The sequence below is a fragment of the Pan paniscus genome, chromosome 10 (genome assembly GCF_029289425.2).
Source record: "Pan paniscus chromosome 10, NHGRI_mPanPan1-v2.0_pri, whole genome shotgun sequence".
NCBI lineage: Eukaryota > Metazoa > Chordata > Mammalia > Primates > Hominidae > Pan > Pan paniscus.
Window position 1 is genome coordinate 94,462,188 of NC_073259.2, and position 25,364 is coordinate 94,487,551.

General features: G+C 34.5%; 1 protein-coding gene across 2 annotated transcripts in view; it reads right to left on the minus strand.

The window, feature by feature from the left end:
• MGAT4C (MGAT4 family member C) overlaps positions 1-25,364 on the minus strand; it is an 860,657-nt gene that overhangs the window by 444,034 nt on the left and 391,259 nt on the right. For both annotated transcript variants that reach the window (XM_055095962.2, XM_063593178.1), the window contains one exon: positions 8,940-9,048. The gene's annotated coding sequence lies outside the window, so the exon portion shown is untranslated. The remainder of the gene's footprint in view (positions 1-8,939; positions 9,049-25,364) is intronic.

The window sequence follows — 25,364 nt, forward strand, 5'->3', positions numbered from 1 at the left end:
GCACATGTGCACACACCCTCTTATCCATTCAGGAAGATAAGCTTTCACATCCTTAGTAGTCACATTCTTAGTTTTCCCAAAAAAGAAACTCCATTCCATTTATACTTGTGGAAATGAAGTATATAATTGCCATATGTTCTCTAAAATGTCATAAAAGGTGAACATTTTCATTCACACGGAATATTTAAAAGCTAATATAGGCTGGACACGGTGGCTCATGCCTGTTATCCCAGCACTCTGGGAGGCTGAGGAGGGTGGATCACGAGGTCAGGGGATCAAGACCATCCTGGCTAACACGGTGAAACCCCGTCTCTACTAAAAATACACAAAATTAGCTCAGCTTGGTGGCAGGTGCCTGTAGTTCCAGCTACTCGGGAAGCTGAGGCAGGAGAATCGCTTGAACCCGGGAGGCAGAGGTTGCTGTGAGCTGAGATCATGTCCCTGCACTCCAGCCAGGGAGACAGAGCGAGAGTCCATTTCAAAAACAACAGCAACAACAACAACAACAACAAAACCACAACAACAAAAAAACCCGCTAATATAGTATAAAATCATTGTCTCAAATTAAAATATCAGGTTACAGGAATAAACAATGCAGATGTTACATACATTTTAAGATCGAATTATTTATTTAGATTATTTCATTTAATTATATAAAATAGGTGTTATTATCTCCATGCTAAAGATGAGGAAATGCAGAGTGTACAGTTTAGGTTAATTGCTCAAGTTCCTAATAACTGGCAGGTAATATAAGTAGGGTTTGAACTAAGCCTCTCTGATCCTCGTGTACTCATTCTTAACCATGTATCTACAGAGAGCAGGACTGAGGAGCATAATAGAAAAGAATCCCTGAAAAGCAGGGCTCAGTAGCTGACACTACAGGCATGTGCCACCGTGCCAGGCTAATTTTTGTATTGCGTGCCTCGGCCTCCAAAAGTGGTGGGATCACAGACATGAGCTACGACTCCCGGCCTCTCCTCTTCGACTTTTTGAGAGAGTTTGAGGATTCGTATCTGTTTTCTTTAAATTTTTGATAGAATTCAGCTATTAGGGCATAAGGTCCTGGTCTTTTCTTGCTGGGAGACTTTTTCTTACTTATTATATTCCCTTGTTAATAGTTTGTTCAGATGTTCTATTTACTAATGATTCAGTCCTGGTAGGTTGTATGTGTTTAGGAATTTATCCATTTCTTATACAATATCCAATTTTTTGACATACAATTGTCAATAGTATTTTCTTATGATCCTTTTTATTTCTGTGGTATCTGTTGTAATGTCTACTTTTTCACTTCTGATTTTATTTGAGTTTTCTCTCTTTTTTAGTTATTCTAGCTAAAGTTTGACAATTTTGTTTCTTTTCAAAAAAGAGTTACTTTTTATCTTTTGTGTTGTTTTTCTAGTCTTTATTTCATTTTCTTTTCTAATTAGATATTTATTATTTTTTCCCATGTGCTAACTTTGGGCCTAGTTTGTTTTTTTTCTATTAATAGTTCCTTAAGGTGTAATATTACGTGGTTTATTTGAGATATTTTTCTTCTTTTTTTGTTGTAGGTACCTATTGCAAGAACTTTGCTATTAGAACCGCTTTTTGCTGTATCACATAGATTTGATGTGTTGTGTTTCCATTTGTGTTTGTCTCAAGATTTTTAAAACATTTTCATTTTGATTGCTTCAATGACCTTTTTGGTTGTTCAGGATCATGTTGCTTAATTTCCATATATTTGTGAATTTTCTAAAATTGCTACTGTTATGAATTTTGTTGCAAACAATTGTGTTTAGAAAATATACTTGATATAATTTATATTTTTTAAAATTTGCTGATACTTGCTTTGTACCTTAGCATGTGATCTATTCTGAATAATGTTTGTTTGTGTGCTTGAGAAGAATGTATACACTGTTGTGGTTGGATGAAATATTTTGTTTATCTCTGTTAGGTCCATTAAATCTAAAGTGTTGTTCAAGTCCAATGTTTCCTTACTGATTTTCCATCTGGATGAGTAAAGTTTTTATGGTTGTCACGTTTTTTGTTTTTGTTTTTTTCTTTCAGAACTTTGACTACATGATTCCACTCTCTCTTGCTTGAAGACTTTCTGTTGAGAAATACTCTGATAGTAATATTCACCCTCTTTCATATATGGTGTGTTTCTTATCACTTGTCCTCAGAATTTTTTCTTGTCCTTGATTTTTTATTGTTTTGTTATTATATGCCTTGTTGTGCTTCTCTTTGGGTTGAATTTGATTGAAGACCTTCATGCTTTCTGTATCTGGTTATTGGCATCTATCCCAGACAAGAAAAGTTTTTAACCATTATTTCTTTAAATACGTTTTCTGGCCTTTATTATTATTTGTCTCTTTCGGGAACTCCTATTATGTGAAAGTTTAATCTCTTGATGGTGTCCCATAATTACTGTAAGCTTTATTCCTTTATCTTTCTGCTCCACTGACAATAATTTCAAATGTTCTGTCTTTCAACTTAAGTAGCTAGTTTTTTCTTCTGCTGTTGAAGTTTTCTATGGAATTTTTCATTTCAGTCATTGTATTCTTCATCTCTAAGATTTCTGTCTGGTTCTTTCCTATTGTTTCTATATCTTTGTCTAACTTCTTGCAATTTTGTATATTGTTTTTCAAATTTTACTACATTTTATATTCATATTTTCTGGTACTTCATGGAACATCTTTTTTAGTATTATTTTGATTTATCTGCTACGGATTTCTAGATCTCCATTTCTTTAGGGTTCATTATTGAAGCTTTATTAGTTTCTTTTGGAGGTGTCATGATTCCTTGATTCTTCATAATCCTGTGTCCTTATGTTGTCTGCACATTTGAGGGAATAGTCCCCTCTTGGCCTTTACAGGTGTTCTCTGGCAGGGATACACATGCATTATTTAATCTAGCCTCTGATTTTGGAAAAGCCAGCTGGGGACATCCTTGGGGAGGCAGAGCTTTCTGTGACATCTCTAGTTAGTGGGCCATTGACTTTGTTTGGGTGAGGTTGCTCTTTGGGCTCTGATGGCCTGTGGGAACACTGGCTTTGTTTGGCTATAAAGTGGAGTTGCTGGGTGTGTACTGTGATGGATTTTGAGGTCAGTCACAAGATGTGTACTCTGGTCAGCCAATTATGTTATTGGTGACCTGAAGTTGGGCAGGGCTGGAGGCTGGGCTCCAAGGTTAGGTGGAGTCATTACTCTGGACAGGTGGATCCAGAGGCTATGGTCCTTAGAAATACGCAATTAAGGATTTTCTCCCTGTCAATATGGAGCCATGAAGTGGTTTTTTGGCTATGTTGAGAGGATTTGGGACTCTTTGGGAGGGCTTATATGTGGAGTGAAGATACTACTTGATTTTCTAGGTTAAGTAGGTTTAGCCCATTTGCTTCTTTAAAATTCACAGAAGTGGGAAGTTCCTTGCCTGGGCAAAGTCACTGGGAGTGTTTCTTTGCTGAGTAAAGCTGCTGCTTGTTAAGTTGCCAAGTTAAGCTGGTCTAGCCCCTTCATTTCTTCAAAAAGGGAGGAGATGGGCATCTCCTTGCCTAGGCAGAATTGTTGGGGTGGGTCCCTGAGGCAGGGTGAGTTAAAAGCATATAGGGACTCAAACTAGGTGAAACTTTTCACCATGCTTTCAAAGACACCTAGCTCTGTACTGCAGGTTGGCAATGAGGTTGACTGGTATCTGCAATTGGGCACCACAGCTAGCAGGAACACAGTGGTCCCACCAAGATCCACTCTTGTCACTGTGGTCTCTGCCTCCTTTCTTTGGTTCTATTTGGACCTGGGTGGTTTAGCCATACCATTTTGCCTAGAGTTCCCTGTGAGGTAAGGCCAGAGTGGGCTTCCTGGAAAGCATCTTAGAGTGCTAGGGACACATCAAAATAAAAACATGGTAAAACCTAATCAAATATTTTCCAGGAGAGAGGGTGTTTTCATTGCTTGAACCCAAATCTCCCTTGACGAGTATACTGATGATCCTCCATTTACAATGGTGTTATTTTCCAATAAACCCATTATAAGTTAAATATTATGTCAAAAATGCACTTAACATACTGAACCAACTGAACATTATAGCTTAGCCTCACCTACCATAAATGTTCTCAGAATGCTTGTGTTAGCTTACAGTTGGGCAAAATTATCTGGCAACACAGTATACTGTAGAGTATCAATTATTTCCCATCATGATTGAGTGACTGACTGGAGCTGCAGCTTGCTGCTGCTTCCCTGCACCTTAAGAGGGTATCATGCCACTTTCTATTGAATACATAACACCTTCGCACCATTGTACACTCAAAAGTTTCATCTGTATCCATATAGAATCAAGGAACGCACCCAACTATTGATACACGCTATAGGGTGGTGCTGTCAGATTGCTGATATTTTAAGTAATTATAGAAATAAAGACTATGGAGAGAAGAGGAAAGAGCGAGACAGAGAGAGAGAGAGAGGAAGTATTAGGTCCACTATTGTGTCCTGAGGAACTCTTAAAAGTGTACTCCACTAGAAGAAAAAGCTACCACAGAAACAGGAAGAGAAAAGAAACAAAACAAAGTTAGGAGAGTGTTAAGGAGGTAAAGGGAATACTATCTCAAAAAGAATTGAATCATTACCTCTTAAATACTGGTGGGAAAACAAGAAAACTGAGTGGACTTAGCAACAAGAAAATAATGTAACTACCTCAGAAAATTTGGAAGAATCACAAGGATTGTGCAAATTTAGAGAAAAATGAAGGCAAAGATATGGAAATGGTATCTGGAAAACAAACAAACAAACACAAAAAAACCTTTGAGATGTTTCTGTGAAGTAGCAGATACATGGATGGTATTTAGAGAGGGATGTGTAGTCCCAGCCAAATATTGGTAGAGATGTGTAGTAAATATAAAGAGATATTTAATGGGAACAATTTCATGGAGAAAATAGAGCTAAATATTAGGAATAAAAATATTTATCAGGCAGAGGAGTATACCTGAGAAGTCACAAGTAGAAGAGATGGAAGTTGGGGTCATGCAAGTTGGGATACATCTTCCCATTATAAATAAAGGAAAGAAGTGCAGTGTGAGGGCAAATTGGGAGGTAAGCTTTGTAGATTTGTAGGCAAGAGAACACAGGGGAACCCATTGAATAATCTGTATCTTCTCAGTGAAATGGGATGCAATTTTATCAGCTATAAGAAAAAGAGAATGAATAAAGCAAAGAAAATTTGAAAAGTAATAAAAATTTTTCTAAAAAATATCTCTCTAAAAAGCAGATTCCTCAAAATATGTCTAAAGGGAGAAAAGTGTAACAAAACTGTCTCATTGTATTTATAATTAGAAAGCAATGAATTTGCATCCTGTTTGTAAACTTTATAATATTTCCTGTTCAACTTTTTTTTTTCATAAAATTGAAGTTATAAGAAAATTCCCAAATGAAAGAAATCACTTTCCCTGGAGTGGGTATGAGGCTTGATAGGAAGATATCTTCATATAAAGCAGCCTCTAGTCTGAGCCACACAGTTCAGTTAGAACCTGGACAAGAGACAGTAGAAAAATGCAGTGTTCTCAGGATGAACAGCAAAAGCAAAGGCATGAAAGTAGAAAATGGTAGGACATCCTGCTGTGCCAAACTCATCAGGGGGGCAGAGATGCTATATTTGCTTCTCTTTCCTGTCTTCTAAACTAAAGCATGTGTATGTATGTTGACAAACCTGAGAAAAACAAGCAATGGGGAAAGGATTCCCTATTTAATAAATGGTGCTGGGAAAACTGGCTAGCCATATGTAGAAAGCTGAAACTGGATCCCTTCCTTACACCTTATACAAAAATCAATTCAAGATGGATTAAAGATTTAAACGTTACACCTAAAACCATAAAAACCCTAGAAGAAAACCTAGGCATTACCATTCAGGACATAGGCGTGGGCAAGGACTTCATGTCCAAAACACCAAAAGCAATGGCAACAAAAGCCAAAATTGACAAATGGGATCTAATTAAACTAAAGAGCTTCTGCACAGCAAAAGAAACTACCATCAGAGGGAATAGGCAACCTACAACATGGGAGAAAATTTTCGCAACCTACTCATCTGACAAAGGGCTAATATCCAGAATCTACAGAGAACTCAAACAAATTTACAAGAAAAAAACAAACAACCCCATCAAAAAGTGGGCGAAGGACATGAACAGACACTTCTCAAAAGAAGACATTTATGCAGCCAAAAAACACATGAAAAAATGCTCATCATCACTGGCCATCAGAGAAATGCAAATCAAAACCACTATGAGATATCATCTCACCCCAGTTAGAATGGCAATCATTAAAAAGTCAGGAAACAACAGGTGCTGGAGAGGATGTGGAGAAATAGGAACACTTTTACACTGTTGGTGGGACTGTAAACTAGTTCAACCATTGTGGAAGTCAGTGTGGCGATTCCTCAGGGATCTAGAACTAGAAATACCATTTGACCCAGCCATCCCATTACTGGGTATATACCCAAATGACTATAAATCATGCTGCTATAAAGACACATGCACACGTATGTTTATTGCGGCATTATTCACAATAGCAAAGACTTGGAACCAACCCAAATGTCCAACAATGATAGACTGGATTAAGAAAATGTGGCACATATACACCATGGAATACTATGCAGCCATAAAAAATGATGAGTTCATATCCTTTGTAGGGACATGGATGAAATTGGAAACCATCATTCTCAGTAAACTATCGCAAGAACAAAAAACCAAACACCGCATATTCTCACTCATAGGTGGGAATTGAACAATGAGATCACATGGACACAGGAAGGGGAATATCATACTCTGGGGACTGTGGTGGGGAGGGGGGAGGGGGGAGGGATAGCATTGGGAGATATACCTAATGCTAGATGACGAGTTAGTGGGTGCAGCGCACCAGCATGGCACATGTATACATATGTAACTAACCTGCACAATGTGCACATGTACCCTAAAACTTAAAGTATAATAAAAAATTAAAAAATAAAAAAAATAAATAAAAAAAAAAAACAATTGTAGCTCCTAAACGTGAAGATAACAATGAAAAGAAAAAAAAACACGCATATATTTATAACTATATATATAAAATGATATACATATATGTATGTGTGTGCATACATACACACATTCACACACACACGTGTATGTGTGTGTGTGTATATATACATATATACACAGAAGGATTTTCTTTCTGTCTGAGATTCCCTTAAAAGTTGGAAAGATATAAACTGAGGGAATTGATACTTTTTTGTTGTTGTAGCTTGCTGCATGTGCCTATTGCAACAGTCTTTAAGAGTGCAGAAACCACAGAAATTTAAAGCAAATATATATTTTTTTACTACACGGATTCATGGTAACATAGTTAATGACTTTTTTTTCCCTCAGCTCCCCTTTAAACTAGAATCTCTTTCAGAGGCAAGGCTGTCTGTGTTTCTTTCAGTGCAAAGTACACAGGTAAATATTTCAAATGGGTTGAATTGAATGCATGCATAATTTAAATGAGGGCAGAAGAAGGGGAAAACGGCATTGCTAAAGTTATTTAAGCTCGTGCATTAAAGCATAGAATTATTTTTTACAACTGAAAAATTAAGTCTCATTGTATTCATTGTCATTACTGACTCCTCCTGACTCTGCTATTTGTCCTTAGCCAGACCTTCACTATGAATTCATTATTTTTAAGCATATATGTTAAATCCTCATTAAATCTATACAGATGTTAGGTTTCATTTATTTAAGCTACATATTTCCTCTCCTGGAAGCTTTTAGCAATTTACCTAATCAATAAATACCTATTGAAGTTATCAGATAAGCATGAATTTTTATTGGCAACTTATTAGACAGACATGGCAAGCTACTTATAACTTTGAAGCCTGGAAGGCTATTCTGGTGTAAACTCCTGAAAATGATTGTATTTAAATCTCATAGATATATACATTAAATCATGGATGTAACTGAGCAACTTAAAAAGAATAAAATCTGAATCATACAAGTTTATTTAAAAAATAATTTATCTTCAAATGTAGCTCTTTGGTTGTAAAGTCTTTTTGATATTTATGTTATTGTTTTCTGAACTAAAGTTTACCAAGAAAATGAAAAGGAAGGGCCATATAAATGAAAACTAAAAGCTATAAATTTCCATAGGGATTACATTGCTTTAATATGTAAATGTGTAATTATCTAAAATTAATTTTGCTCATGTCAAATATTTATATATACTTACACATATGTACTTATATACATGTGTATATGTATACACATGTATATGCTCTCAATATTTATTGTTATTTTAGACTGATATGAATTCAGATAGAGTTTATAATAGGTAGAGATTCTCATACAAATGTTGAAGCACATTACAGGCTGAAGAAATTACATGAAAAACAGAATTTTGTACTTTGTATATATGTGCACAGTTACAGTCTTTAGAGCTAAAGTGAGAAAACCATATTCAAATAAACTCATCCAGAATAATCCCCAGCTTTTCCAATTTTAAATATAAAAAGAGAATAGAGTGGTCAAAAATATCTGCAAGTGAATCCAAAGGCCGAATTTGGTGGTGGTGAGCTTCTGGGAATTAATAACACCATTGGTCAGGGGAAAACTTAAACACATAGATTCACTCTCAGCCATGGTATCAGAATACCAATCTTTCTTCCCTTTGTCCTGTCCAGAAGATCTACAGTATAAACATAAAATGACTTCACATTTCACTCAACAGAAGAGTAGTTTAAGACTCCCCTATGTCCAATACAAATTTAACATGTGCAATATGACTCAGTGTTTCAGTTTTTTCTTGCTATAACATAAAGGCACAAAGCATAGTGAAAAAAATATTTCAAAGAAAAAACATTTTCTGACTTATAAACATATAACAGAGTCTCCTCTCCCTGACCACATTATGGTTTAAAAGGATTTCTTATCAAACTCTCACTATAGCAAAGAAAAAGAAAGCTTCTCTTACCAGAGTGGATAAAGCTTCAACCTTGCTATAGCGTTTTCTGCAGCTCTTGTTTGAAAGACAGACCCACAGCAGCTTTGTGCATACAAGTGATCTGGCTGATCTCCAGTTCCTGCACAAAAAAACAGTATAATTGGCTCTCAAAAAAGTGCTGTAAACATTCATCATGATGGCACTTGCATGTTGAATCTAGTGACTGTTATTCTAGTAGACTTTCTCCAAACAAGCCAATTACATTTCTACTTTCAATACAAGCTGTTTGGTTTCTCTGTTCAATACTGAGATTAATATCTTTAAGAAAGCATGCGTGAGTGTCAGTTCTATTACCATGTCTGAAAGTGTGGTCTAAGATTAAAAAAAATACACACAATTATAAATCAAGATGATACTGTCTGGTACGTAAATTTACTTAGCACCTATATGTCTTTATTTTTAAATTTAACAATAGTCAGGCCAGTATTTATGTACCAATGAGATATCACTATTATTAAGTCTCTTTCATTTACTATTTGATAAAACTCAAATGAACATTCTATATCTCTGCTTTGCAAAAAAAACCCACACCAATAATGCTTACAACATACCCCAGAGTCTGAGACCAGCTTTGCTGCATTTCTAAGTTTCATTAAATATTCCACTGTTCCTTTGCCTAAACCTTCAAAGTGGCCCAGACACAATCACATCCTTAAATTTTATGGGAGAAATGAAGAGGTCACAAAGCATTGGCTTTTTAAAAATTTTTAGACATTCAATATTTCTGGAAGCATTAACTCATTATAACTACAAGTGGCATATTCTTGTTATCAAATGAATATGAACACTAGATCAAAAATTAAGTCTCAATAAAAATAGTCTCAACTTGTGTCACTCTTTATAATGATCTAAGCAATACATTGATCTTACAACTATATGATTATATAATCTTTGTCTTGCTTCCCATGGGTTTAAAGCCTGGTTAAGCGTTACCAGCAGTACCACTGTGAAAAATATGAATTAACTGGATAGACAGATTTTTTCTTTTTGCATTTTTATATCGGGTATCTTATTTTTCATCTGTATACAGATTAAGCAAGTGCAACAAAATAATTTTGTGCAACAATTTATGATTGTAGAAATCTCAAAAAATGACTACTTATGACAATATAATTCAGAGGATTATAGGCTGATATATGCTAGTCTTTTAAGACAACAGATTTCATTAATCTTCTAATTACGTTACTTAGGGAGTCAGAGTGTGGGGGGAGAAGACCTACATACTGTTTTTTTTAATAGTTTGTATCAGTCAACTATTATCCCTTATTATTATGTAACAATTGTCTTTATAAAATTTTCCACTAACATTTTCATGTTTAATTATTTTACTAGAACAGTGAAGACAGCATTATTATTCTCTATTATAATTATATCATGATATAACTAAGACTCAAAGGACAAGGACTTGAAATTCTTAACTAGAGGATCTTCTGATGTTCAGCTACATCCAAACAACGTTTTCTTTTAAAACAATATATCGAATATTTTTCTTTAAATGAGATTTGTGTGATTTAGCTTGGTGATTTCAATTGGAGAATAGGCATTTAGTGAATTATTGTAACATATTCGGAGCTGTGATACATTGAGACCTTTTCCTATGCCTAATTATTTTGGAAATGATTTGCAAATACAGTTCAAAAAGACAATTATATATGATGTTAAAATTATATATATGTTTAAAATTTAAGAATTACCTATTGAATATTTGCTAAGTGACAGGTTTTTTGTTAAGTTCTGAGGTTATGGGAGTGAATAAGCTAAATATCTCCACTTTATGCAATTTTCGATGTAGAAATGAAAATAATTAGCCCAAGATACAAATTTGTTTGGAAAATTTTAGTGGCAGTGAGTTAATTTATAAATTCAGTAATAGACAAAAAATATCCCTAAGATATCAGAATTTTTATGTCTTTATTACAAAAAATTCTAATCATTATTAAAAACAGTATTGCTGAAAATATTGAGCTAATCATTTTAGAATGATTCTGAAATTCTTAATGCTTATATTTCAGAAGAAGATTGTAGACATTTTTACTAGTTATTTTCCTTTCCAAATACACAATTTGCATTTATATATACCTATGTATATCTACACATACAAATAGTCATATTAAGGTCTTGATTAGATAACAAGGTTTGGAACAGTTCAAGTATTACATAATATGGTTGTAGGAGTAAATCAGTTTTTCCACTAAAAGTTATTGTTGACATCCCCCTCTCTAAATGAATATATTAAAAGGAAAATGAGGAAGGCAAAATAAAATTATCATAACGTATCATATTAGTTAAATGACTTATAGTATTTATTTGTTCTAGTTATTTTCAGTCTCTTTACAAATACAGGAACACATTGTTTTATTGCAATTTGCTTTATTGTACTTTGTAGATATTGCAGTTTTACAAATTGAACATTTGTGGTAACCCTGCATTGAATAAATTATCAGCACCATTTTTCTAATACAAAGTGCACACTTTGTGTCTCTTTGTCATACTTTGGTCATTCACACAATATATCAAGCTTTTCCATTATTATTATATATTTTATCTGTTTCATTACATCTACGATCATTGATATTACTCTTGTAATTGTTATGGGGCACCACACACCACAACCACGTAAGACAGTGAAATGTTGTGCGTGTTCAGACTACCGCACTGACCAGCTGTTACTCATCTTTCTTCTTCTACTAGAGATTCCCTGTTCCCTGAGACACAAAAATATTGAAATTTAGCTGATTGATAGCCCTACCATGGCTTATAAGTGTTCAAGTGAAAGGAAGAGTCATGGTCTTTCACTTGAAGTCAAATGGTAGAAATGATTAACTTTAGTGAGGAAGGCATGTCAAAAGCCAAGATAGGCTAAAAGCTAGGCTTCTTATGCCAAACAGTTAGGCAAGTTGTGAATGCACAGGAAAAGTTCTTAAAAGTGCTAGTCCAGTGAAAACATGAATGATAAGAAATCAAAACAACTGTATTACAGATATGGAGACAGGTTTAGTGGTCAGGATAAAATATCAAACCAGCCACAATATCCACTTAAGATAAAGCCTAATCCAGAGCAAGGCCCTAATTATCTTTAATTCTATGAAAGCTGAGAGAGTTGAGGAAGCTGAAGAAGAAAAGTTTGAAGCCAGCAGAGGTTCGTTTATGATATTTAAGGAATGATGCCCTCTGTATGACTTAAAAGTGCAAGGTGAAACAGCAAGGGATGATGCAGAAGCTGAAGCAAGTTATCCAGAAGATCAGCCTAAGACAACTGATGAAAGTGGCTACAGTAAACAACAAATTTTCGATGTTGATGAAACAGCCTTCTAACAGAAGATGGTATCCCTATAAAACAATAAAACATGAAGAAAACAAAGTAACTATGTAACAATCAATATGATGACTGGAACAATATGTCACATCTCAATAGTAACTTTTAATGTCAATTATATAAATGCTCCACTTAAATGATACAGACTGTCAGAATTGATACAGTAATCACAAACCAAATAGTGCTGTCTTCAAGAGACACACCTAACCATGTAAGGATTCCTATAGACTCAAGCTAAAGGGATAGAAAAATATATTCCACACAAATGGAAACGGAGGGCAAGCAGGAGTAGCTATTCTCATATCAGATGAAACAGAACTTAAAGCAACAAAAGTAAAAAAAATAAAAAGATGAAGAAGGTCATTATATAATGACAAAAGGATAATCCAACAAAAAGATGTTATAAGCTTAAATATATATGCACTGTAGCTCCCAGATTCACAAAATTATTACTACTAAACTTATGAAAAGAGGCAAACACCAACACAATGATAGAAGCGATTTCAACACTCCACTGACAGCATTAGACAGATCATTGAGGCAGAAAGTCAACAACGAAACACTGGACTTAAACTGCACTCTACAGCAAATGAACCTAACAGATATTTATAGCACATTCTACCCAATAACTGCAAAATATACATTATTCTCATCAGCCTACAAATCATTCTCCAAGATAGAACACATAACAAACCACAAAGCAATTCTCAATAAATTTTAAAAACTTGAAACAATATCAAGTATCTTCTCAGACCATAGCAGAATGAAATTAGAAATTAATTCCCAAAGGAATCCTCAAAACTATACAAATACATGGAAATTAAACAACCTACTTCTGAACTATGCTTAGGTTAACAATAAAATCAAGATGAAAATCTAAAAACTATTCAAAATGAATGATAACAGTGACACAAGTTATCAAAACCTCTGTGATACTGCAAACGCAATGCTAAGAGGAAAGTCTATAGCACTAAATACCTACATCAAAAAGTCTGAAAGATCACAAATTGATAACCTAACATCACACCACAAGAAACTAGATAAACAAGAAAAAAACAAACCCAAAGCCAGCAGAAGATAAACAACAACAAAGACCAGAGCAGAACTAAGTGAATTTGAAATCAAAAATCAATACAAAAGGTAAATGAAGCAAAAAGTTTTTCCTTTGAAAAGATGTACAAAATTGATAGACCACTAGCCAGATTAACCAAGAAGAGAGAAGGTTCAAATAAACTCAATTAGAAATTAAAATGGAGACAATACAACTGACACCACAGAAATAGAAAAGATCCTTCAAGACCATTATAAACACCTCTCTACATACAAACTAGAAAGTCCAGAGGAAGTGGATAAATTCCTGAAAACATACAACCCTCTTAGCTTGAATCAGGAAGAAATAGAAATCCTGAACAGACCAATAACAAGCAGTGTGATTGAATCAGTGACAAAAAATTTGTCAGCAAACAAAAGTTCAGGGTCAGATGGCTTCACAGCCAATTTCTACCATTCAAAGAGGAATTGATACCTATCCTACAGAAACGATTTCAAATGATTGAGAAAGAGGGAATATTCCTAACTCATTCTATGAAGCCAGTATCATTCTAATAACAAAGACAGGGAATAACATAAAAACAACAACAAAAATACTATAGACCAACATTCCTGATGAACATAGATGCAAAAATCCTCAACAAAATATTAGCAAACCAAATTCGACAGCACATCAAAATGATAATTCACTATGATTATGTGGGTTTCATTCCAGGGATACAGGGATGATTCAACACACACAAACTGACAAATGTGATTCACCACAAAAACAGAATTAAAAACGAAAACCATACGATAATCTCAATAGACATAGAAAAGCCATTCAATAAAACCCAGCATCCCTTTATGATAAAAACTCTCAGTAACCTAGGCATAGAAGGAACATACCTCAAAATAATAAAAACCATGTATGACAAACCCACAGCCAACTCATACTGAATGGGGAAAAGAAGAAAACATTCCCTATAAGAACTGGAAGAATACAGGGATGCCCATTTTCATCACTTCTATTCAACATAGCAGTGAAAGTCCTAGCCAGAGCAATCAGGGAAAAGAAATAAATAAATACATCCAAATCAGAAAATAGGAAGTCAACTTATCTGTTTGCAGATGATTTGATCATATACCTAGGAAACCCTAAAGAGTCCTTCAGAAGACTCCTAGAGTTGATAAATAAATTTAGTAAAGTCTTGGGTCACAATATCAATATACACAAAGCAGCTGCACTTCTATATGCCAATAACAACCAAGCTGAAAACAAATCAACAACTCAATTCCTTTTACAATAACTAAAAAAAATCTAGGAATATGCTTAAACAAGGAGGTAAAAGAACTCTACACCTAGAACTGCAAAACACTGCTGGAATAAATCATAGGCAACCCAAACACATGGAAATACATCCGATGCTCATGGACTGGAATAATTAATATCATGAAAATGACCACACTGCCCAAAGCAATCTACAGATTCAATACAATTTCTACCAAAATATCAGCATCATTTTTCACTTAAATAGAAAAAATAATTATAAAATTTCTTTGGAACCAAGAAAGAGCCTAAATAGCAAAAACAATTCTAAGCAAAAAGAACAAATCTGGAGGCATGGCATTACCTGACTTCAAATTACACTACAAGGATATAGTAACCAAAATAGTATGGTACTAATATAAAAGTAGATGCATAGACCAATGCAACAAAATAGAGAATTCAGAGATAAAGCCAAATCAACCAACTGATTTTCTTTTTATTATTATTATTATTATTATTATTATTATTATTATACTTAAGTTCTAGGGTACATGTGCACAACATGCAGGTTTGTTACATATGTATACATGTGCCATGTTGGTGTGCTGCACCCATTAACTCATCATTTACATTGAGTACACCTCCTAATGCTTTCCCTCCCCCCTCCCCCTACCCCACAACAGGCCTCGGTGTGTGATATTCCCCTTCCTGTGTCCAAGTGTTCTCATTGTTCAATTCCCACCTATGAGTGAGAATATGCAGTATTTGGTTTTTTGTTCTTGCAACAGTTTGCTGAGAATGATGGTTTCCAGTTTCATCCATGTCCCTACAAAGGACATGAACTCATCTTTTTTTATGGCTGCATAGTATTCCATGGTGTATATGTGCCACATTTTCTTAATCTAGGCTATCATTAATGGACATTTGGGTTGGTTCCAAGTCTTCGCTATTGTGAATAGTGCTGCAATAAACATACGTGTGCATGTGCTTTTATAGAAGCATGATTTATAATCCTTTGGGTATATACCCAGGAATGGGATGGCTGGGTCAAGGATCCTCAAGTTCTAGATCCTTGAGGAATTGCCACGCTGTCTTCCACAATGGTTGAACTACTTCACGTCCCACCAACAGTGTAAAAGTGTTCCTATTTCTCCACATCCTCTCCAGCACCTGTTGTTTCCTGACTTTTTAATGATTGCCATTCTAACTGGTGTAAGATGGTATCTCATTGTGGTTTTGATTTGCATTTCTCTGATGGCCACTGATGATGAGCATTTTTTCATGTGTCTGTTGGCTGCATAAATGTCTTCTTTTGAGAAGTGTCTGTTCATATCCTTTGCCCACTTTTTGATGGGATTGTTTGATTTTTTCTTGTAAATTTCTGTGAGTTCTTTGTAGATTCTGGATATTAGCCCTTTGTCAGATGGGTAGATTGCAACATTTTCCTCCCATTCTGTAGGTTGTCTGTTCACTCTGATGGTAGTTTCTTTTGCTGTGCAGAAGCTCTTTAGTTTAATTAGATCCCATTTGTCAATTTTGGCTTGTGTTGCCATTGCTTTTGGTGTTTTAGACATGAAGTCCTTGCCCATGCCTATGTCCTGAATGGTATTGCCTAAGTTTTTTTCTTGGGTTTTTATAGTTTTAGGTCTAACATTTAAGTCTTTAATCCATCTTGAATTAATTTTTGTATAAGGTGTAAGGAAGGGATCCAGTTTCAGCTTTCTACATACGGCTAGCCAGTTTTCCCAGCACCATTTATTAAATAGGGAATCCTTTCCCCATTGCTTGTTTTTCTCAGGTTTGTCAAAGATCAGATGGTTGCAGATGTGTGGTATTATGTCTGAGGGCTCTGTTCTGTTCCTTTGGTCTATATCTCTCTTTTGGTACCAGTACCATGCTGTTTTGGTTACTGTAGCCTTGTAGTATAGTTTGAAGTCAGGTAGTGTGATGCCTCCAGATTTGTTCTTTTGGCTTAGGATTGTCTTGGCAATGCGGGCCCTTTTTTGGTTCCATATGAACTTTAAAGTAGTTTTTTCCAATTCTATGAAGAAAGTCATTGGTAGCTTGATGGGGATGGTATTGAATCTACAAATTACCTTGGGCAGTATGACCATTTTCACAATATTGATTCTTCCTATCCATGAGCATGAAATGTTCTTCCATTTGTTTGTATCCTCTTTCATTTCATTGAGCAGTGGTTTGTAGTTCTCCTTGAAGAGGTCCTTCATGTCCCTTGTAAGTTGGATTCCTAGGTATTTTATTCTCTTTGAAGCAATTGTGAATGGGAGTTCACTCATGATTTGGCTCTCTGTTTGTCTGTTATTGGTGTATAAGAATGCTTTTGATTTTTGCACATTGATTTTGTATCCTGAGACTTTGCTGAAGTTGCTTATCAGCTCTAGGAGATTTTGGGCTAAGACGATGGGGTTTTCTAAATATACAATCATGTCGTCTGCAAACAGGGACAATTTGACTTCCTCTTTTCCTAACTGAATATCCTTTATTTCTTTCTCCTGCCTGATTGCCCTGGCCAGATCTTCCAACACTATGTTGAATAGGAGTGGTGAGAGAGGGCATCCCTGTCTTGTGCCAGTTTTCAAAGGGAATGCTTCCAGTTTTTGCCCATTCAGTATGATATTGGCTGTCAACCAACTGATTTTCAACAAAGCATACAAAAACATAAACTGGGGAAAGGACTCTCCATTCAATAAATGGTACTGGGAAAACTGGATAGCCAAACGTAGAAGAATGAAACTAGATCTCTATGTCTCACTATATACAAAAATCAACTCAAGATGGATCAAAAACCTAAATCTAAAATCTGAAAACATAAAAATTCCAGAAGAAAACCTAGGGAAAACTCTTCTGGATATTGGCCTAGGCAAATAATTTATGATTAAGACCCCAAAAGCAAAAGCAACAAAAAATAAATAAATGGAATCTAATTAAACTAACAATCTTCTGTACAGCAAAATAAATAATCATCAAAGTAAACCCACAAAATATGATCCACAAAAAAGATAATCCACAAAATGTTAGAAACTATTTGCAAACTATGAATCTGACAAATAACTAATATGTAGTGTCTGCAAGGAACTCAAATCAGCAAGAAAAAATCACATCAAAAAGTAGGCAAATAATGTAAGCAGACATTTCTTAAAAGAATATACAAATAGCTAACAAACATATGAAAAAGTGCTCAACATAATTAATCATCAAGGAAATGCAAATTAAAACCACAATGGGAAATCACCTTACCTTCGTCAGAATGACCATTATTAAAAAGTGAAAAAACAATAAATGTTGGAGTTAATGTAGTAAAAAGGGAAAACTTATATACTGTTTGTGGGAATGTAAGTTAGTATTACCTCTATGGAAAACAGTATGGAGATTTCTTTAAAAATACCATTCAATCCAACAATTCAACTGCAGGGCATCTACACAAATGAAAATGAATAATTATATAAAAAGACACCTGCATGTGTTTGTTTATTGCAGCACAATTCACAATTGCAAAGATGCGGAACCAACATAAGTGCCCATCAACTGATGAGTGGACAAAGAAAATGTGATACATATACACCATAGAATACTTGTCATCCATAAAAAAGAATGAAAAAAATGTCTTTGGCAGCAACTTGGATGGAGCCGGAAGTTGTTATTTTAGGTGAAATAATTCGGGAAAACCAAGTATCTTATGTTTCTACTGATAAGTGAGAGCTAAGCTATAGGTATACAAAGGTATACAGAAGGGTGTAATGGACATGAGAGACTTTGAGGAGGAAACTACATATTGGGTACAATGTACACTACTCAGGTGACAAGTGCACAAAACTCTCAGACTTCATCACTATACAATTTGTTTATGTAACCAAAAACTACTTGTACCTCTAAAGCTATTGAATTTTTTAAAAAATATATATATTTGTTGACTACCATGTGCTCATGAAAAGTTGCTATTACATTTTATTAAATCTCCCATTGATCTGGATGCTGAAAAAGGAAAGTGAAAATATTCAGTCATCTGGCAAATACAATTATGTTATTGAAATATAGTGACACATATATTAAATGAAATACAAATAATTATGTCAAATTTTTAAAGTGAATTTTGCATTACTAATTGGCCGTATGCAAATAGTACCTTGTGGAGGCCTATAAATGCAGTTTCTCAAAAAATGGTGTCATTTACATACCCAGATAGACAGAAATGAGATATTGATGATTTCATTATGATTGACATAAAATGCAAAGCTGAAATAAAACAAAATAAAAATTTTTCAAGTTCCAACACAAACCAGAAGAAATACAAATAAATCATTTCCCTGAAAGAATTTATAAAAAGTGAGATCAGCAATAGAAAAAAACACTAGACATCTGGAAAGCTTAAGGTGTTGACTGAGCCGTCATGTGCACCTCACCTCTCTGGCTTCTCTAAATACCACTGAAATGACAGAAGAGAAAAGAAAAAAAAAAAAAAAACAAGGTCCACAAAAAATAAGGTCCACTATCAACATATCATTTTTTTTTAAGTGGAAGACAGATTTTTTGGAAAAATGGAAGATAGAAATCAGACATGGTTGTAATGATATATAAGTAATACAGAGAAAAGCTCAACCAATAACAGACACAGAAGAGGAATGATTCAAATAAGAACCTCTTAAAGGAAATCCCAGAGAAACTTTACAGTTGGAATCTACAGGTACAGAAAGTTTCTTTGGGCCTTGGACCAATGATCAGGAAAGCCAGAAATGAAGCTGCTAAGCTGGCTGTCCTCAGGAGAAAGCACCCAGAATTGCTCTCTTTTGAATAGCTGAGGGTTTATTCTAGGAGTTTCTAATTTGGCTGCTGAAGATAAAGAGAAGCAAAGCATAACTTGAATTCACTGAACCTTCAAGATGGGTAAAGAGAAGACAGGATAAAAAAAAAAAACAAGCTTCACTCATGAGTGAAATCCAAAAAGCACAGAACACAGAAGAAAAAGAAGAAGAAGAAGATGCCATCTAGAATTTTCATAGCCAGAGAGGAAAAGTCAATCCCTGGCTTCAAAGCTTCAAAGGACAGGCTGATGTTCTTGTAGCATCTAACACAGCTGGTGACCCGAAGGCAACATCCATTTACTATTTTGAAAATAGTAGGGCCCTTAAGAATCTTCTGAATCTATTTTGCTTGTGCTCTATAAATTGAACAACAAAGCCTTGATGATCACAATGCTTTGCAAATAAACTTCTAAAAGACATTTTTTATGATTTTTAAAAATTTAATAATTATATATTGAGTATTTACTAGGTGACAGGCTCTTTGTTAAGTTCTGAGAATACAGTGGTGAATAAAAAAAAATCCTCAACATCTTTATGTAATTTTCAATGTAGAAATACAATAATGAGCCCAAAATACAAGTTTATTTGGAGAATATTAGTGGCCATGCATTATAGTATAAATTAACTGATAGAAGAAAAGATGCAAAAATTATTAGAATGTTTGTATCTTTATTACAAAAAATATAGGATGGTTTACTGAATATTTTAAGCCTAATGTTCATACCTACTGCTTAGAAAAAAAGATTTTTTTCTAAATATTACTGCTCTTTGGCAAGGCACCTAGTCACCTAAAGTTCTGATGGAGATGTTGTTTTCCATCTCCACGGAAGATCAATGTTGTTTTTATGCTTAATAATACAACATCCACTCTGCATTCCATGGATCAAGGAGTAATTTTGACTTTCAAGTCTTATCATTTATAAAATACACTTTGCAAAGGTGTAGCAGATATATATTTTGATTTCTCTGATGAATCTAGACAAAGTACACTGAAAACCTTGTGGAAAGATTTTACCATTCTAGATATCATTGAGAACACTTGTGAGTCACAGTAAGAGGTCAAAATATAAGATTAACAGAAGTTTGGGAGAATTTTATACAAATCCTCATTGATGATCTTGAGAGAGTCAAGACTTGAGAGAAGGAAGTAATTGCAGATGTGGTGGAAATAGCAAAATAAGTAAAATTAGAAGTGGAGCCTGAAGATGTGACTGAAATGCTACAATCTCATGATCAAACTTGAATGGATGAGAAATTGCTTCTTATGCATAAGCAAGGTGTGTTTATATAGATAGATAGATAGATAGATAGATAGATAGATAGATAGATGGGATCTTATCCTGGGGAAGATGCTATGAAATTGTTGAAATGACAACAAATAACTTAGAATACTACATAAACTTAGATAACAAAGCAGCAGCAGGGTTTGAGAAGAATGACTCCAATTTTGAAGGACATTCTACTGTGGATAAAATGCTATCAAACAGTAGCACATGCTACAGAGAAGTCTTTTGTAAAATAAAGAATCAGTGGCCAGGAGCGGTGGCTTCCGCCTGTAATCCCAGCACTTTGGGAGGCTGAGGCAGGTGGATCACCTGAGATCAGGAGTTCAAGACCAGCCTGGACAACATGGTGGAACCCCATCTCTACTAAAAATACAAAAATTAGTCAGGTGTGGTGGCAGGCACCTGTAATCCCAGCTACTTGGGAGGCTGAGACAGGAGAATCTTTTGAACCTGGGAGGCCGAGGTTGCAGTAGTGAGCTGAGATCGTGCCACTGCACAACTGGTCAGTGTTGACTGGTCAACAAAGAGCAAAACTCTGTCTCAAAAAAAAAAAAAATGGAATCAGTCAATGTAACCAACTTAATTGTTGTCTTATTTTCACAAATTGCCATGGTCATCCCAATCTTCAGCAACCACCACCTTGATCAGTCAGCAGCCATCAACACTGAGGTAAGACCCTCCTCCAGCAGAGAGAATTACAACTTGTTAGAGGCTCAGATAATACTCAAGTTTTTAGCGATAAGGTATTTTTAAATTAAGTTGTGTGCATTGTTCTTTAGATATAATTCTATTCCAAGGTTAATATATTATGGTATAGCATAAACATAACTATAATATGCACTGGGAAACAACAATTTTGTGGGACTTGCATTACTGCAATATTCATTTTGCAGGTGTCTGGAACCAAACTTGCAATATGTAGGAAGTATATTTATATTTCCACTGACATTATATATATGTGTGTGTGTGTGTGTATATATATACACACACACATATATACACATGTATATTTCTGTTGACACAATACTGTAATTATAGTTTCATGTTATTACACAGGTTTTTCAAACATAATTATCCATTAATGTGGATGTTTTCTATTAAAGTGAGTAAACTGAAATTTAAACCCCTCATTTTGTCATAGAAGCATGCTGAATAGACCTGGAGAAAAATTCAAAATCCTGACAATTGTTACTACTTTAAATTACTGACCAGGAATAACAAACGAACACTCACTACTGCAAAAATCTTAATTACAACTGATGGAATAGCCTTAAACTTCACTGAGAAAACAATAGCCCCTGTGTAGGAGAGCCCAAATATCAACCCATCCCAACTAGCTACCAAACTGTTTTTTTGTTGTTGTTGTTTTTGTTTGTTTGTTTGAGACGGAGTCTCGCTGTGTCACCCAGGCTGGAGTGCAGTGGCACGATCTTGGCTCACTGCAAGCTCTTCCTCTTGGGTTCACACCATTCTCCTGCCTCAGCCTCCTGAGTAGCTGGGACTACAGGCGCCCGCCACCATGCCAGGCTAATTTTTTGTATTTTTTAGTAGAGACAGCGTTTCACCTTGTTAGCCAGGATGGTCTCAATCTCCTGACCTCGTGATGCGCCCGCCTCGGCCTCCCAAAGTGCTGGGATTACAGGCACGAGCCACCATGCCCGGCCTGTCTACAAAACTCTTTTAACAAAGTTTTACCAAACTTTCTCATGCTAATTCTTCTTATTCATATAAGTTACTCCCTCTGCATTAATTCATCCTCATCGGTGTTTAATACTGTTTTAATATTTTTATGCTTTCAAAAATAAACCCCTCTACTACTTCATTTGTCTCTCTAGTAACCATATTTCTACATTGGAAAATATCTCAAAATATTTATTTTCTCGTTTTACAATATCTTCTCAACTCTCTTTTATAGAACATCCATATCACCAAAGGCACTAAAATAGTCCTCATTTTACCTGATGTTCTAACAATTATGTGATTCCTTCTTGAATGATTCTCTTCTCGTCTTTAGTGGTACTACATTCTTCTTATTTCTTTCATACCATGCAAAGCCTTTCAATCCCAGGCTCATTTGCCAGCTTCTTTTCCTCTGAATAATATGTTTGGAGTATTTCTTGACTGATCATGGAACTCTTTTTCTTCTCAACCTATACTTTCCCTGCAGATAATCTTCTCCGGTTCCATGGCTTTACATATAATCTTTCCTGTTGACTACCAAATTTAGATCTGCAACCTGACCTTTTTCCACTGTGCTTTAAATATGATTCTCCATCTGCATACTGATCTCAATTCCTGGCTCTCTAACAAGGATTTTAAAACTCAAACACGGCAAAATAGAACAATTGACTCTACCATATCGTTGCAAATCTGACCTTACTCCAGTCTTCCATATCTTAACATGGAATTCTTTCAGTTAAAATTCTTTGAGTTAAAATCAAAGTATTAAATTTTTATCTTAATGTTTTATCCTAACAAAAATGCATAACATAAAGTTTACCATAGTAACTATTTCTGAGGTACGGTTCTGTAGTATTAAGTATATTCACTTTGTTGCACAACTAATCTCCAGAACATTTTCATCTTTCAGAATTGAAACTCTATACCTCTTAACTCCCCAAGAGGAAAGATTTATTGACATATGTAACAATACAGATGAATTTCTAAATTATACTGAGAGAAGCTAAACAAAAAAGTACATACTATATGACTTCATTTATATAAGATTCTAAAAATGCAAACTTATCCATAGTGACAGAAAGCAGATCAGCTGTTGCCTGGGAACCAGAAAGGTGGGGGTGGAAGAATTGGTGTGAGGAATTGCAAAGGATCACAAAATTTTTGTGGGTAACAGACGTGTTCATTATTTTGATTGTCATGATGGTTTCAGTAGTATATACACGTGTCTACACTTATCAAATCTCACACTTTAAATATGTGTAGCCTAATTTATGCCAATTATACTGCAAATATGACATTTATAATAAGTTCACAAATAAAACTTCTAAAAATTAGAAAGAAAATAATCCAATATGTAAAGGCAAAAATATTTGTTCAAAATCTTCACAAAATAAGATACGCAAATGACCAATACCATGTAAGAGAATATTCCATATTATTTCTCATCAAAAATATTCATTCACCATATTTAGCAAAATTTATTAAAATAATGATTTCAAGATTTGAGGGAATGTGAAATTCATATACAACTGAAAGAACCGGAAATTAGCAAAAGCAGTTTGAGAAACTGGCAATACATACTAAAGCTGAAAATGTACTCATCTTATGACCCAAGAATTCCACTCCTAGTTTCATATTCAAGAAGTATATGCATATAGCATCAAAAGATACACATTCGATTGCTCAACAGCTCTCTGCAACAGACAAAAACTGGAAATTATCCAAATGTCCACCCGCAGTAAAACTGATGAATATCTTTTAAAATATTTACATAATAGAATAAAATATATCAATGAGAATGAGCAAACTTTTGCTATACGTGACAATATGAGTGAGTCTCAAACCTAATGTTGAGAAAAGATGTAATAAGCAAATATTATGTCTTGTATAATTTTATTTATATAGGCTGCAAAAATGGTTACATTTTATTTTGGTAAAAGTAGTCAATCTACTGATTATCTTTGGGGTAGACTGAGTTTAATAACTAGGAAGAGGTACAAAATAATCTTTCAAATATTGGTAATATTTTATTTCCTGTTAGAGTTATATTAATCATAGACATGCATTCACTGTGCAAATGTACTCGGTTGTTCACTTAAGAATTTGCAATTTCTGGATATGTGTTATGCTTCAGTAAAACTTTATATGTGTGTGTGTGTGTGTATATATACGCACACATATAGCTACACATAAAGTATATCACAAAAATATAGAATAAAATTTATTGTGATTTGTGTTCTTTAGAACATATTATTTTTTATGAAAATATAACTTGAAATATTTTGTGAACAATTATTGCTAAGACAAGGACCCATTTTTTCCTGATAATGAAAACAAAACATGTGCATAAGGTTAAAAAGTTCCAGTAAAAAAAAAAGTCATTTGAATAATTACTCATCCCAGGAAAGCTGCTCCAATTGGCATTGGTAAAGTATATAATGCACTTATTTTTCTCAAAGGAATACACCATTATAGCACAGATATTTATGTGTATTCATTTCACATTATTTATGAAACTTCTTGAGGCTCTGACTTAGAGAAAGCAACCAGCTGTTTTTGTGATTTGCAAAATGAATGTCTTAAAGAAAAAAAAGGCAAAAAGTAGTATTTTATCATTTATATTGTCTTATTGCTTTTTTACTCACTTTCTTAATATTGTCTACTGTTCATATACGATGAAAACTGCTATCAGGACTTAAAATTACATCATGTAACTCATATATATATATGGATGTGATTAGCCATGGTGGAAAGAGTGTGGATTTAACAATTGCAATGAAACAGTTTGAATATATGTAAATTTGGGCAAGCTGCATACTATTGCCATGGCTCTGTGTAATCACCTATGAGAGGGAGATGGTAATACTAACCCTACCTGTATGCAAATGTAAACATTATATGTAAATATATAAAAATTGATATTCTAGATGCTTACCATTACTATGTCATGCACTACTAAGAAGTTTTACTGGGCCATGCATTACTAGCGTTTTA